At 36.0% G+C, this 15,237-nt stretch overlaps 1 long non-coding RNA gene across 1 annotated transcript; it reads right to left on the bottom strand.

Moving 5' to 3' along the window:
• Positions 1–2,662: 2,662 nt before the first annotated feature.
• Positions 2,663–14,954, bottom strand: LOC147914359 (uncharacterized). Its single transcript, XR_015555302.1, has 5 exons — positions 14,860–14,954; positions 10,537–10,636; positions 5,140–5,255; positions 5,001–5,031; positions 2,663–2,792 (listed from the first exon to the last, which is right to left on the bottom strand). It is a non-coding gene; the product is annotated as an uncharacterized LOC147914359 (long non-coding RNA).
• Between the last annotated feature and the right edge of the window lie 283 nt (positions 14,955–15,237).

The following is a 15,237-nucleotide window of genomic DNA, read 5'->3' as shown; positions in this document are numbered from 1 at the left end:
GTCACTAGTACCTGATCATAACTGAATATGAGACTAAGCCCTCAAGCCATCTTTGGTGTAATATCTCACAGACTTTTACATATACATTTTTTGTTTGTTTGTTTTCCATATGCTTCAGGTTTTCTAAAGAATTTTGTATACTCCCAGAATGACTTGATAAATGTTAAGCTTCTCTTGAAAGAATAATGCTCAGAGTTCCTGAATTTCAACACCAGGCAGGCACAGATTGTGAAAACAAGCAACAGTGCACCTAATATTATGGAAATGCCCAGTATAGTTGGAGCTTGCCAGGGCCGGTATCACTCAAATTTATCATTGGCTTGATTTATGGTAGGCATCCTGGAGTCTACCCAGATATTCTTCTACTTCTTAAATGTGTTAAACCAAAGCTGTTGGCTGAGAGGAAGAAATAGAGAGTTCATACCCTGGCTATATTGTTAGTAATATTCACCAGACAAAATGTGAGAAACTTTTCCACATCGTGGCTTGTGATCCAAGAGAATCAAGGGGCAGCACCTTCATGCTGAAGACCTGACAAAGTGGTTTTCTTTGATCAAAGAATGAACCAGACACTAAAATATGGTCCTGGAAGAACTTCAGGCAGGGAGATGCTCAAATCCTCCCAGCGTCTGGCATTCAATCCCCCACCTGAAAAGAAATTATTCAAATACAAAGGAATTACCATGTGAATGGTGTTTCCGCACAATTTCTGCATATGCTGCCTTGCATTTTTATCAAGTCGACACACATACACCAGCGTGAGAAAGCAGGTCCCTTTTTCCCCCCATATCTTTTGAACATCGGTATTTCCCAGCAGTTAACCGCATGTGATAATGGCCAGAGCGCAGAAACGTTTTGATTTGGATCCAAACTCTTCACCCAGAAGCAGCTTTTTGTTGTATATTTTAAGTTGGAGCTTTTGATCTGGATTTCATTATATAGCAGATCATTTAAATAAGAAGGCAAGGAGGCTGATTGAGGGGGAACTTCGTAAGATGTTGGAGTCTCAAAGAATATTTCAGCTCAGAGAGATTTCTTTCTTGGAGCCGAATTCAGATCCCACCTACTGAGTTAAAGTGATTAATTATTGACCACAGACATATTAAAATTACAAGATATCAGGTTGACAGCACATTGCAATGAGCCTTCAAATTGTGATTTCCCAACCTAATGATGATGGTAAGATGGGACTGAATGGCAAATTGCTATTGCTTTCAGTTGAAGTTTTGCAAGTGCTGTGCCCTGAACACTTGTTACAGAGAACTGCTATTCATTCAGCAGCACTCCTTGCAGAAACAAACCCAGGGTCTGGTGTGGTGGCAGCTGAGATGTTAATTCACAAGACAGCAAGCAGAGAGAAGCTGCTAAGTGGCACAGTGGGTTAATGACGCACTACAGTGCTTCACCATGGGAGACATATGGGTTGAATTCTGGCATTGTTCACAAGTGAAAATTGGTTTACCAGTCTTAGCTTGGTCCCTGGTGGACAGTTGTCCTTGTCCTAGACCTCCTCAGATGTTGTCCTAATTTTCTGCACAGGAGAGGCTCAAGTCTGGAAGAGCAGGAGGGTTACTTATAAGAGTGCAATCAGCCTGGCAGAGTCAGAGAAGGAAATGGGCCCAATGTCCTCCCTGTTTTAATCCTGGTCCCTACCGTATCTCATTTTCACAAGCATGGAAATCTGCTCAGGGCAGCAAAAGAAAGAAAGGCAATAAACAAGGCCAATTTCCTTTCTGATAAAACTACATCCCCCAAGAGCTAAGAGGGCTTAGCATTAATTTATTAAAAAGGGGATACTTGTTTGCAACAGGCCTTGCCCTCAGTTGAGAATCATGAGACTAAAAGCTTAAGATAAGAGAGAAATCGATTAGTCAAATACATATGCATTTGCTAGAATAGATGTATAAGATATGACTGTGCATAACTCTTCTCATTATAATACTCACATTCTTAGTATTAAGAGAATGTGTACAATAATATTTACAATTTTCTAATGTATTTGTGTATTTTAGAAGACAGTTTTTTTTCAGGTTAAATAAGAGACTTTCCTTTAAGAGAAAGATATTCACTTAATTGACTCCTCCATGGGAAAAAATCACCAGGAATAAACATTTAAAAATTGCAAATAAAATGATAAGAGAAAAAGAAGTTTACGAAATACTTTATATGCAAGGAATTCAAAGGGGAAATAGGAGGAAATTATAGCAGTAGATAATACTAATTTTTTTTCTAATTCAGAAAATAAAAGCTATGGTAATAGAAACTAAGGCATTGAGGGATGAATGAAATAATGAAATATAAAAACAAAGTAAGGAGAGATATCTATGACAAAAAAAGATTTAACACTTCAGGAAAATTAGAGACAAATATCTATAAAAGACATTTTAAACCGACAAAAAACAAAATGCTGAAGTAGTGTTTATGAATTTCAGGCTGTTCAGATATTTTTGGCCTCTATAATCCCTCTTTTCTGGGATTATTTAACATACTCTTATTAATTCTCCCTTCAACCAATCATTCCTCCTCCATTATAATTTTATTTTTTTACTTTTAACTGGTTTTGGGAATGGTTCATTGATTCACTATTAAAAGAATATACTCAGTAGGAAAACACTTCAGACAAAAGAATCAAATAGAAGATGAGAGATTTATAAACATCACATTAAAGTAGAAAATGGAAGAAAAGATCAAATGCAAAATTTAATTTCCTTTTTCCAGCAGTCATGATCCCTGAAGACGGTAGATGCATCCAGTCCATATTTTCCTTTCTTTGGAACGTGGGCTCATCTTCTCTAAAAACAGGGCAGCTTCATGAAGCCAACACTATCCATTAGTCACTTCCAACAAGATCCATTCATTCATGGTCAATTTGTGCCCCAATTCCCACTCCCATTCCTACACCCACAGCAATCCTCTTCTTCTCACATCAGTCTCACTCCCTCTTTGGATTGCCTCCACCCTCGGCCCATTCAAATCTAATTCGCTTCTATTCCCTTCCTGGAAAACTTTCATTGACACCTTTGGTCCACAGTGGTCTCTTCTTCCCATAACAATTAATTCATTATGAGTTATAAAGTAGCCAAAATCCTGCCTTGGAATTTCCTACTTGACTTTCCATGGTTAGAAATTCTTCCTGTGTCTTTGTCTAGTCTCCTCAAATAAACTTTAAGACTAAGAAAAAGACATATGCACAAAGTTGTTTTATAATAAAAATTTTGAGATTATATTTCTTTTCTGACTTTACATGTTTATTTTGATATACCAGAATACCTAGCACACTGCCTTTCCCAGAGGAGTGCTTAATAAACATGTCGGAATGAATGCTCACCATAAAGTAATTGCAACTTCTTTTTTTCTGTTAATAGATTATCCTCCCCAATTCTAATAAGATATTTAAAACCTTCATAAAATTTAAATGGAACACAAAGCAAAATCATTTAAGTCTCTACTCTTAATCTTATGATGACAGATTTTAAAAGTAATGAGACTGCATTTTGATTTTTAAATACTCCATTTAATACTTTTAAAATTATGATACAATTCAAGTGCAATTTGGAGTTCTTTCAAAATAAATTGTGGCAAATTTGAAATTCTTTAAAACCTCTCAAGAACTTTGCTGCACAAAGCATAAGAGTAGTCTTTATTTAATTTTAGGGAAAGTAGAATGTCCAATTAGAAATATTTATCCACCAAAGTACTTAGACAGGCAATATAGCCTAAATATGTCCAAAATTTGGATTATCTGAAACATTGAGATGTTAAGAACCTGTAGCTCCATATTAGTGGGACTTAGGTCCATCTGTATCCTTCTGGTGCAAGTAATTTTGAATAGAGGACAACCATAAATAGGGCAATTACTCATAGAAGGATAATTTTGCTGGAATAAAAGAATGTTTGAAGAACTACATATACATGTCTTTTCTGTGTTTTTATTTTCTACTAATGTTAAAAAACTGAATGAAAGGAGGAAAATTACTATGTGCCTCCCCACTTTCTCTTGCCTAGCTTAGAACCATTCAGTCTATTTCATCTAAAATACAGGAGAGTCATCCTTTTGTAAGATGCTCAGATTTTGAAGGAGATGGAGTCCTATCCTTGCCTGTCTCAAACTTGAATGTCTCTCATTCAACATCCAATCTTATAAGCTTCAACTTCATATTTCCCTACAAGAAATAAGAAAGAGAGAGACAGAGACACACACAGAGAAAAACAGAGACAGAGGATAAAAAGAGGGAAGGAAGGAAAGAAGGAGGAAGAAAGGAAGGAGGAAAATAACAGAAATAAGAAAGGAAGAAATTCAAGGGAGAATGAGATGACCACTAGTGGTACAGTACATTCTGGGAGATGTATCCACAGTACAGCACTATAGCTAGGGATAGTAGACAGTAGACTGAGAACGCATAATTCTGTCCATGGTCAAGCACTTGGTCTGGGTGGATCTCTTCAATAATCTGTTGTCATAAACAAAAACAGCAATAACATGGGGCCAGCCACATGGCCTAGTGGTTAAGTTCAGTGTGGTCTGCTTCGGCAGCTCACGTTTGCAGGTTTGGATCCCAGGCACAGATCTATACCACTTACCAGCCGTGCTGTGGTGGCACATAAAATAAAGGAAGATTGGCACAGATGTTAGCTCAGGGCTAATCTTCCTGAGCAAAAAAACAAACACACAAACAAACAAAAAAAACAGCAATAACAGCAATGAAATGGGCTATAAAATTTCTGCAAAACAAGGAAAAATAAATATTACATATCTGAAATAATTTTCTACAGCCAAGATTACCAACCAGTGTACAGTGGCACACCTGGATGTTGCAGACAGACTACAAGTGGCTGAAATTTATTCTCAGCTCTCAGGGTAACCAGGAAAAGCCTGCAGTAGCTGGAACTCATGTAGTAGTCCAATCAGTTTGCCCTCCTTTCAAATGTCCCTTTTCTACATGTATGAAGAATGATGCCAGAAAAAACAGAGCAAAAGAAAGTGTAAGAAAATTATTTACCATCCTCATAGTATCCAAGTTGATTTAACCTCTAGGAGAAAGAAGCAGAGAGTTGGTAAGTTTTTAATATCTATATTTATTTATATTATCTTGAATTCAAACATGAGGTTCTGGATCAAGGCAGTTTATTATTACTTACAGTAGTAACTGCATCAGTTCCCTACACCCCAATTTCTCTCCCTCTTCTGGGGTGATGCAGTGAGAGCCATATGAACAGGCTCGCATGTATGGGCATCACACGACAGGAGAAGAGACCTGAAATGAGGAATCAGGGAGTAAATATAATGCTGTCCAGCTGACATCCTTCCCTCCTGAGAAAAGACGAGAAACTAATCCCCCTAATGTAAACAAATTCTCCTTGGGTAGAGAAGGGGAAGATCCCGGCATTCTTACCCTTTGGTATGCAAATAATATCTCTAGATGAACTACAAGACAAAGGTCTCCAACTTTACATCCCCTGGAATCTATCCAAGTCTCCTGGTTTTGTCCCTCTTTGGACTATACACTTTGGGGAGGTAAATCTCCCCAGAGTTTTCACTATCTTTTCAGATATCTTTAACTTCCAAGGCTTATCCATTAACCCAAGTTCTAGTTCTCTTTGGTCAGAGGGCCCTAACCTTGCTGAAACATGAAAATATTCATATTGCTTTTTGGCGAAAGTAATAGGAAGAAAATAGACTGAGGTAAAAAGACACCAGAATGCAATGAAAGATGGGTGTCAAAATCTGGATTTAAATATGAATTTAAATAATTAAATTCTAACAGAAAAATTTAAATCTGAACAAGAGAACTTATGGAATACAATTGAAACTGTGTAAATCAAATTAGACCTGTGGGATTGAAGATATGGATGCAGCTAACACAATGAAAGAGATAAAAACAATGAGAGAAAAATTGACAGATGTGAAGGACAAAGAATGGTAACCTTATTCAAGTATTACAAAAATTTGTGTAGTAAAAATGAAACATGTTAAAATAGGAACAAAAAAAGTCAAGGACATCATCAGGTAAAATTTGAAGAGCTGAAATAAGACTTCCATATACTTATGAAAACATAGAGTTTTACCTACATTCCAAAAATCTGAAATAAAGAAGAAATCTGCTCCTAGAGCTAGATTGCCACATGCACAAAATTAAATTATAAATAAATGAGAAATCTCACGTGCATCAAGGATAAAACAAAGCGTAGAAAAAGTTAACCATTAATCCAACTAATGTTTTCAGAGTGGTTACTGTTTCAAGAGTTTTGACATTAAGTACATGGTGTCTGCCCTCAGGAAACTTACTCAGATGTGGGATTCAGACAGTTAAACAGACAAGGACGTGGCAATGAGTAAGTGCTGGGAAGGGGGAAAATAAGAGGGGGAGCAGTCTCGGTATGAGTTTGGAGAGCTTGTCTGAAATTGTTGATTCTGGAAGAGTGAGTTGAAGTGAGTCAGATAAAGACTAGGAAAGAATGCTGCAGCAGGGCATGAAAGCAGGATGGTACAGGTTGAGGGAAAATGGGGTTTTTCCAGCAAACGAAAGCAGAACTCCCTGAATGAGAAAAATTATCACATACTCCAATGTGAAATAAGTTCATTGTGATTGAATTACAGATTTTAATCAAGGCAGGTTCAAGACAAAAAGTGGAGACATAAGTGTGGTCAGGATCCTGCAAATGCTTATATGATAGATAAGGAATTTATATTTTATCTTTATAGCAAGAATGGTTGTTGACAGCTTTTAAGCAGAAGAGAGATCTGTGAGAAATTTTCATTACAGTCCTTCTATGGTTCAAATCCTAGCTCTACGATTTGCCTTAGGCATGAAATATATTTCCTCTATTTCTCAGTTTCCTTATCCATATAGCACAGATAATAACAATACTTAAAAAATAAAGTTGTCGTGAGGATTAAATGAAAAATCTTTCAAAATGCCTGACACATAGTAAATACTCAGCAAATTGCTATGCTGGCTGCGCGAGGAGTCGGATTCAGAGGTGCATAAAACTGGAAATGAAAGGAATAGTTAAGAAGCTGCTACACAACAATCCAGAAAAGAGAGGAAGCCCCCATGGAGTAGAGTGTTAGCAGGGCAGATGGGAACAGACCCACTCAAGCTGAATTCAGGGTGAAGAACTGGTAGGTGGAGTGATAAAATATTCGAATATGAGGATTCAGAGGTTTCACCCTATACTTCGGTGCAGCATTGGAAAAGTGAAATTAAATAACTAAAGGTATGATAATAATCTCTATTGTTTCTGATTTATTTATTCAATTTATTGTCTCTCCATTAGACCCACTAGTTATCTTTAAAAAAAGAAAAAAAATTTGCCGTTATAGTATCAGTGCCTAATGCAGTGCATGAAAATAACAGACACTTTCTAAATATATTGAGCACTTTTTGTTGGAAGATGATTAGTTCAGTTCTGGGCATATAAGTGTAAATATGATTTTGAAATGTAAGATAGAAGTCTGGACAGCAGATTTATATGAAAACTTAAGCTGTTGGAATGGACAGGGTTACCAAGGAGATGATACACAGTGAGAAGAGAGCAGAGCTGGAGGTAGAACCCTGAGGAAGAGGAACATGTAAAGGAAGAAGAGTCTTAAAAGGATTTTAAGAAAGAATGTCTAGAGAATTGGAAGAAAACCAAGGAATTTGTTGTGTCAAAAAAGTAGAAAATGGTGCTTTAAGAAAGAGCAGAAATATCAAATATTCTTTTGAGCAATTTAACAATAGCAAAATGTTGCTAAGATATCAAGTATAATAAATAATAAGATACTGGCTAAAGAGGCTCATATGAAGTAGCTTAAGGTACAAGCTAGACTAAGGCTGTTTGAGGAATGACTGGACATTACTGAAATAGTGATAACAAAGTTTAATTTTTCAAAATAAATTAAGCTATTAAGAAGCAGGCAGAAATAGGTAAATAATCGGAAAGAGAAGTTGTGTTGTGCAGAGATGTTTGAAACTGCTTAAATGTTTTTGACTATGTAATTCATAGCATAAGGGTCTTGAGATGAGTCAGGGTTGGAGTTGGCATATGGAGAAACTATCAGTGGGCAAGAGGAAGGATCCTTCTTCCTCTATAACAGGAGAGAAAGATAAAATGATGGGCAAGTATGTTTTAAAGTTCAGGGACAGAAATTTGAGAGATCTATTTGCTGAAGGCTTTATTTTCCCCATAGATTAGAAGGTGGGCCAAAAGAGGCACAATGGGAATCCTAAAAAGAGTCGACAACTATTGAAATGGGTGCTATAGAGAATGAAAGAGTGAAACTTAGAGAAACAAAGGAAGACGGCTAGGCCGCAATGATGTGGGAAACCACTGTGTGATTTTCTTAAGCAGTACTCTGAAACCCAGCAATAGGAATGAAGATGAGAGACTGTTGGGTTGTTCCAGATTGGTGTGTCTCCAGACAATTATGACAGATGGACAAGGGGTAGATAGACATAAAGATATTGGCAAGAAAATATGATTGATGTTATGAGTTTTCATAAGAAGTCATTTTGCTCCCCAAGGGACATTTGACTATGTCTGGAGACCTTTTTGATTGTCACAACTTGAGAGGGGGCCACTAATGGAATCTGGTGGGTAAAAGTTAGGGATGCTTCTAAACATCCTACAAGGCACAGAACAGCCCCTAACAACACAGAATTTTCTTGGGTTAGAAAATATAAATTGATTTGGAAGTCAAGGGGAGGAAGAGGAGGGCTTACAGGGCGAAATTAGAGGACCAAAGTACAGAGTGCCCAATGAGGTTACAGAGCAGAAGTATATCAATGGAAAGAGGGAAAGAGGGAGAAAAGGTGAGAAGAAGAATATAAGGTGAGGGAAAGAGTGAAAGAGAAAGGGAGAGAATGTGAATGGGCAAGAGAGGAATATGAATGAGAGAGAAAGAAAGAGAATGAGAAGAAAGCTATGGCCCTAGAGTGGTTTATTATTGTTATTCTTAAATTATATAACATTTCAGCATTAGAGCAGATTGAGGTGATGACATACGTGTGACCGCAGAAGTACAAGGCTAAAGCAGAGTAGAGGTGACATTCACTAGAGATGAGTAATTCCAAGATCCTTTACATCACCCAGAATAAGGCCCAGTTAGGAGGAGTGAGGAAGATAGCAGTCCAAGTGCTAAACCCTTTATTGAACAAGGGCTGTGGAGGAAAGATGGTGACCCAGCAAAACTATTCTTTATGTATGAAGCCCACATAAATAAAACACAGTTAACAAAAATAAAGCAGTTCATCTTCGGGGAAAAAAAGAATGAAAAGGAAACAGTAAAACAAATTTTAAAAAATTTGCTAAAGAAGAAAAAGAGTGATTTTTCACTGTGGCATTTTCCTATACTTTCTAAAGTGAATTTTTTTTACCATAAGAATAGAAATTGATAAACATGAGAGAAAAAGAAAATACTTGAAAAGTGAAATAAACAATGAAACATTGGTATGTAATTACTTTCTATAGCCCACAATCTGGAACCTGAGAGGTCTCTACATTTAAAATTATTAGTTGGGATCATGTGAAAAATTTGAGGTCAACTAGTTTATCAGAATTGATATCATAAATAACTTCCAATCTAAAAAGATAAGAATGTAGAAAACAAAATAATACACGATACTGAGAAGGAAAGTGTGCCATATATCTGAGAGGACAAACATTGTAAAATTATCTCTTATCATCTACTGAACATAAAACTAAGATTTTGATGAGATTTTATGATTGTTCAGGAAAAAGAAAAGCCTAGCTCACTAGAATAAAATTCACTGTTTAGAGATAAAATTTCACAAAAAACTCATTGTTCTTGTATGGTAGAGTTACACCATCCATTCATAACATTCTTCTTTTGTGGAATTCTAATAATCAACCTGATAATCTTGACTAAGTAGCTTAAGATGAAGCCCTCCACTGATGTTCTTCAATCCTATTATATTTGTCATTTATTGCTTCTTCCCCAAAACTCATCTTGTATAAGAACAACAACTATGTGGCTCAAAGATTAAGGGGAAATTTTTCTAATTATAACTACCCATATAGCATTGGATTTGACAATGAGTCAGGAGAATACCGGGTATGTATTCTCCGTCCTTCTGCCTTTCAGCATAGAACCATCAATTCCTTGCACTACAGCCTAGAAGATGCAGAGTGAAGATTCAAGAGTATGCCAGTTTGAGTCCTTTGAACCCCAGAAACATCCAGTGATATTGATTATCTCCTAGCAAAATTACTTATATTCAGAAGATTTCTAGAATGATGCCTCTGCATCCCAAAGTGTTTTGCAATAATATGTTGCACATGGCTTTATGTGCCATAGTTTTCCGTATAAAATCAATAATCAACTAAGACATATTTCATAATATTTTCTTTTTATCTAAAAATTTCCCTTAAATTGTTAATCCTCTCAAATTGTGACAACGTTCTTGGAAACCCTATTATGAACAAGGAGCATGGTTCCTTCACAGCAAAGCTTCCATTTACCCTTGCAAAGTGCAACATGAAACATTTTTGGTAAGATATTTTGGAGTTCATGGAAAAAGTCCGTATACCTACCATTAGACTCGCCCAACTAGAGGAAAATGTTGACTAAGTCACTGAGACATTCTCCAAAGAACTGCACTGTATACAGATCCAGCGGTTGCCTCAATTTACCCTAAAGCAAGAAATGTAAATTTTGCTCTAAAATCAAAAGGGAAATATAAAGAGGCTCAGCAACTATTTATACACTATTCTCTTGAATCAGTTATACGTACCAAAAGGGAGTAAAGGACTTTGTGAACATTGTTGTGGAGCATACAATCAAAGAATAAATAAACACAGTTGCTATTTATTTAAATTACATAAAGCCAAGCAGTACCTTCAACAATTAAAAGAGGACTTCTTGGATTTTCTTTTTTTAAATGTAGTTCCTCACCACAAATCCCCTAAACTCAAGTGAGATGAATAAATCCCAACATGACATCAGTAATCATATTTAGTGCTTAGAATCTATCAACTCCTTGCTGTTCTTGTGGGAATATGTGTTTTCCAAACTTGATCTGGACCAAACTTATCAACAGAAGATTGCTCATAATATCACTAAAAAACCACAAGTAATCATAACTCATCATAAAGCATTTTTTTCTTAGAAACCATGCTTTCTACAGTTAAAAATAGGAATTTGCCAGATATAATTTTAGATATCTAATTCCTATAACCAAAGGGAATAAATTTCTTAGAAGAAATTTTACTTCCAGAGAATGAATTCACTTGTAAGAAACCTCTCTAAAAATACTTTGACATTTTATTCATAATTGTTTGCATCACACTGATTTCCAGATATTGTTGTTTGTGATAAAAAATCTAAATTTACCTTAACTTATCTTAAGAAGCTTGTAAGATGTACATCTTGCACTTCCTAAGCCTCATGAAGGCCAGGATAATAAGGTAGTAGGATAGGTTGATATTGTTCTGAAACCGATAATTGCAACATTTGGATTTGCCAAATTTCTCGGAAGTTAAATGCCTTAAAAGATGAATCTAGTCCTGCCCTCAACCATACTATCTAAATTTAATGGAATACCTTCAAACCAAATGGCATGTTTCTAGTTGCAGCTTAACCTGTCTCATTTTCTGTTTGCTTATATACATTACGTACTGGAATATCATATTTTTGTCTCTCAAAGCAATCATCACAAACCAAATTCTCCATTTAGTCTGGCTAATAACCAGCGAGTGTAGATAGGTGATATGGTACCCTCAGGCTCGTAAAGAGTGAAGGAGTCCTTCAAGGTGATGTGACAACATAGAACATTTAGATGCACCTATTTTATGGAGCCAACTGGATATGAGAAATCAATATCTCAGAGGATTCATCTGAATGACAATATGGTAAAATAGTAATTCTTTCATGTCCAACACAACTGGTGATTTGGGATCACTTGTTATTTTTACATTCAACAAAATTATATTAATAAATACTTTAACATTAGCTAAGAAGGGAGGGGGTTTTTATGCATGTCAAGGGTAGTGTAGATTTGTATATTTTTATTCATGTGTTTACCTTTTAACCATAACTGAGCATATTAGCAAGAGTTGTTTTGTTGAAATAAATAATTCACTAGAATCTTCCTATCTCTTCCCTTGTGCTGCTCTATAATATCATACACATTCTTTCTTGTGCAAATTTTTTTTTAAATATGTATATAAATTATGTAAGTGAAAGTTATTCTGCAATAACTAACGGAATGTTACTTCTTAGGGAAAGAAGACTGAAAAGTAAATATTAAAAATATGAGAATAAAACTCCAAATATTTCAAAGCAAGTTAATAACAATTATAATGAAATATGACTAGACATAGTTGATACACTAACTTCTAAACCAGAGTGTATCTGGTCACCTTTGCATTTTTCCCTTAGCATATTACTAGATACATAGTCAGTGCTTAATAAATGCTTAGTAGAGAAAATTAATTATGGACATTTCAAGTCATGCTATGATATGAGCAAATGAAAAAATTTTGAGCCAATTTCTTCAATACCAACATATTTTTAAAGAACTCTAGATCATTGCAGGAAATGATTTATCAGGGGTGTTCTTTCCTTAAATAGGTAATTAGGCGAAGAGCTAGTGTCATTCCGTTGTATGGATGTGATCCTTGAATGAAGGAAAGGTATGGAGTGAGAGGGGAGAGCTTGCAAAATTGATGCTTATGAAAGTTCTCACAGATGCTCTGATATGATGCCATTTTAAATTGTGGGAAATTAAGACCTCTTAAATTTCCTTTGATCTCTACCTCAGAGATAGGAGACTACATCAGGGACTCTAATATCCCAAGATTTCAAAAGTTTTCTTTCTATCATACACTCTAATAGGAAAGACAATAAATTTAATGTAGATATAGTTATGACTGTCCTTAATCCAATTTTAGGAGAAGAATAAATTATTCGTGGCACGAAGTAATTTGTACACATTGCTTGTATTGGCTTCATTAAATGTCAGAAATAAGGATGTTATTTAAAATTATAGCCCTTACATTACTTTAGTACAAAAAATTGGGGTCACTGTTGACAGAATTGCCAAAGGGCATGAGGTGTTCCCATCTAACTTCAGGCTTGTCCTGACATTCAAAAGGAGTTCCTTGGCTAAAAGAGATCTTGGACCTTCAAAAATCAGTCTAAAAGGTAGCTAAGGAAGACAGAAAGATGAACCCTCTTATAGATATGGTTTCTCTACTCTCTCAACCTCTCTCTTCCAATTATGTTCTCTGCAGAAAAACTTGCATTTCTACATACGAGTGGAGTTTTTGATGCATTTCTTTACCCCAAAGACTACACTTCTCTGTTGCTTTTGCAGGTAAAAAGTCACAGATCATTTCTGTTGGATGAACCTCTTTGTTATACCATCTGAAAGGTTTTCAAAAAAACAACATCATATTCATCTAAAGACAAAAAAGAAACATAACATTACTGATTCACTGTGATAGCTCTTTCTAAGGCAGAATTAAAATAGCGTAATTTCAGCAATTTACTTTTTTTACACTAACACCATAGTTCATTATTTTATACTTCCGTGAAGGCACTTTAGAACCTCTCATATGCTTTTAATCTATCACTTACTAGTTGGCGATTACTACTTCATCTTCGGTCTTTATGCTCTTAAGAATTTGAACTCATAAAACAACATTGTTCTTATAATTGTGTAAAAACCACAGGAAAAGAAAAACTCCCTGTCTTTATCAAGCCCCACTTGTGAACGTTTTTACATTCATTATACTTATTATACTTGAACATGTTTTAAAATTAAGGTGGATTTGGAAAAGGGGGAGAAATCATTCTCACTGGACTAAATGGGGAAGGTACATTAAAAGGGTTTCAAGGGGGGCCGGCCCTGTGGCTTAGCGGTTAAGTGCGCGTGGTCCTCTACTGGCGGCCCGGGTTCGGAACCCCGGGCGCGCACCGACGCACTGCTTCTCCGGCCATGCTGAGGCTGCGTCCCACATACAGCAACTAGAAGGATGTGAAACTATGACGTACAACTATCTACCGGGGCCTTGGGGAGAAAAAGGTAAAAAAAAAGGAGAAGGATTGGCAATAGATGTTAGCTCAGGGCCGGTTGTCCTCAGCGAAAAGAGGAAGATTGGCATGGATGTTAAATCAGGGCTGATCTTCCTCACCAAAAAAAAAGGGTTTCAAGAAAATTGAGGCAACTGCCCCTGATGAAAAATGAAGTTTAAAAAATGCCTGGGGTCCATGCCCAGATGGAGTGGAGTGATGCCACAGTAGGCCTGCCTGGGGTGTCCAAGAGGCCAATTCATGTGAGAAGAAGCACAGGACATAACAAAAAGTGAAGTCACTTGGAAAAGCCTTTGGGGTGTGGTTATGTCAGAGTTAAGTTCAGCCCTATGAGGAGCCCCTATAAGCCAACTTAGTGGACAGTTCAAACAATATTGATAGAAGGAAGAGAAAGCCCAAAAGTGATAAGACAATACACAGTGAAATAGATATCAACGTGTAAGAGACTACGACAGATTAAAGAGCAGTAAATGCTGAAAATGTTGAAGGAGGAGCATCAGAAACAGTCTTCACAAGAGTGAAGCTAGTCATCAGTAAAAGTGGAGATTTTATAAGATGCATCAAATGAATGCTGACTCTCTGCAAAGGGCTGCTTTTCAACAGGTCACTTACACACTTCCCTCCACATCAGGAGCACAGTCTTAAAAAGGTCAAGGTCCACTAGGAAAATCTCATAGACAGTATACATGTTAATATCATGTTAAGATTATGTAGGCAGAGCACACTGTTGAGAAGGATAAATTTGATCCATATGATTAACTAATTTTTTTAATATAATTTTTTAAAAGACTACATTTAATCTTAGTACCATGGAAATTTACCTGAAAAGTTTGAAAAATTCAACATTCATCCATGTAACAGTCAACAAATACTTGTTGATTTCCTTTTTGATTGACACTAAGTTCTAGAAAATTCAAGGTTGAAATGGACATGATCACATCTTCATTTATCTTACTAACAAGAGAAAGAAATAGATATTAAACAAACTATAACACAAGTAGCTATTACATTACAGGTATAATCAATGTTATGAGGAAAAAACATAGTCTACTTCACCTAACTTAGAATTATGAGCATGCTGTACATTATATGAGACTACATGCCCATTCTCATATTGTGAAATTTTTAACAAAATAATTTATTTAATAAATCATGTGATTCCAAATATTGATACTACTAGGCAAGTGTACCACTCTCCT

The sequence above is a fragment of the Ceratotherium simum genome, chromosome 20 (genome assembly GCF_057802395.1).
Source record: "Ceratotherium simum simum isolate JZ-2026a chromosome 20, ASM5780239v1, whole genome shotgun sequence".
NCBI lineage: Eukaryota > Metazoa > Chordata > Mammalia > Perissodactyla > Rhinocerotidae > Ceratotherium > Ceratotherium simum.
The sequence above is the reverse complement of the archived record's forward strand: the minus strand, read 5'-3'. Positions and strand labels throughout refer to the sequence as shown.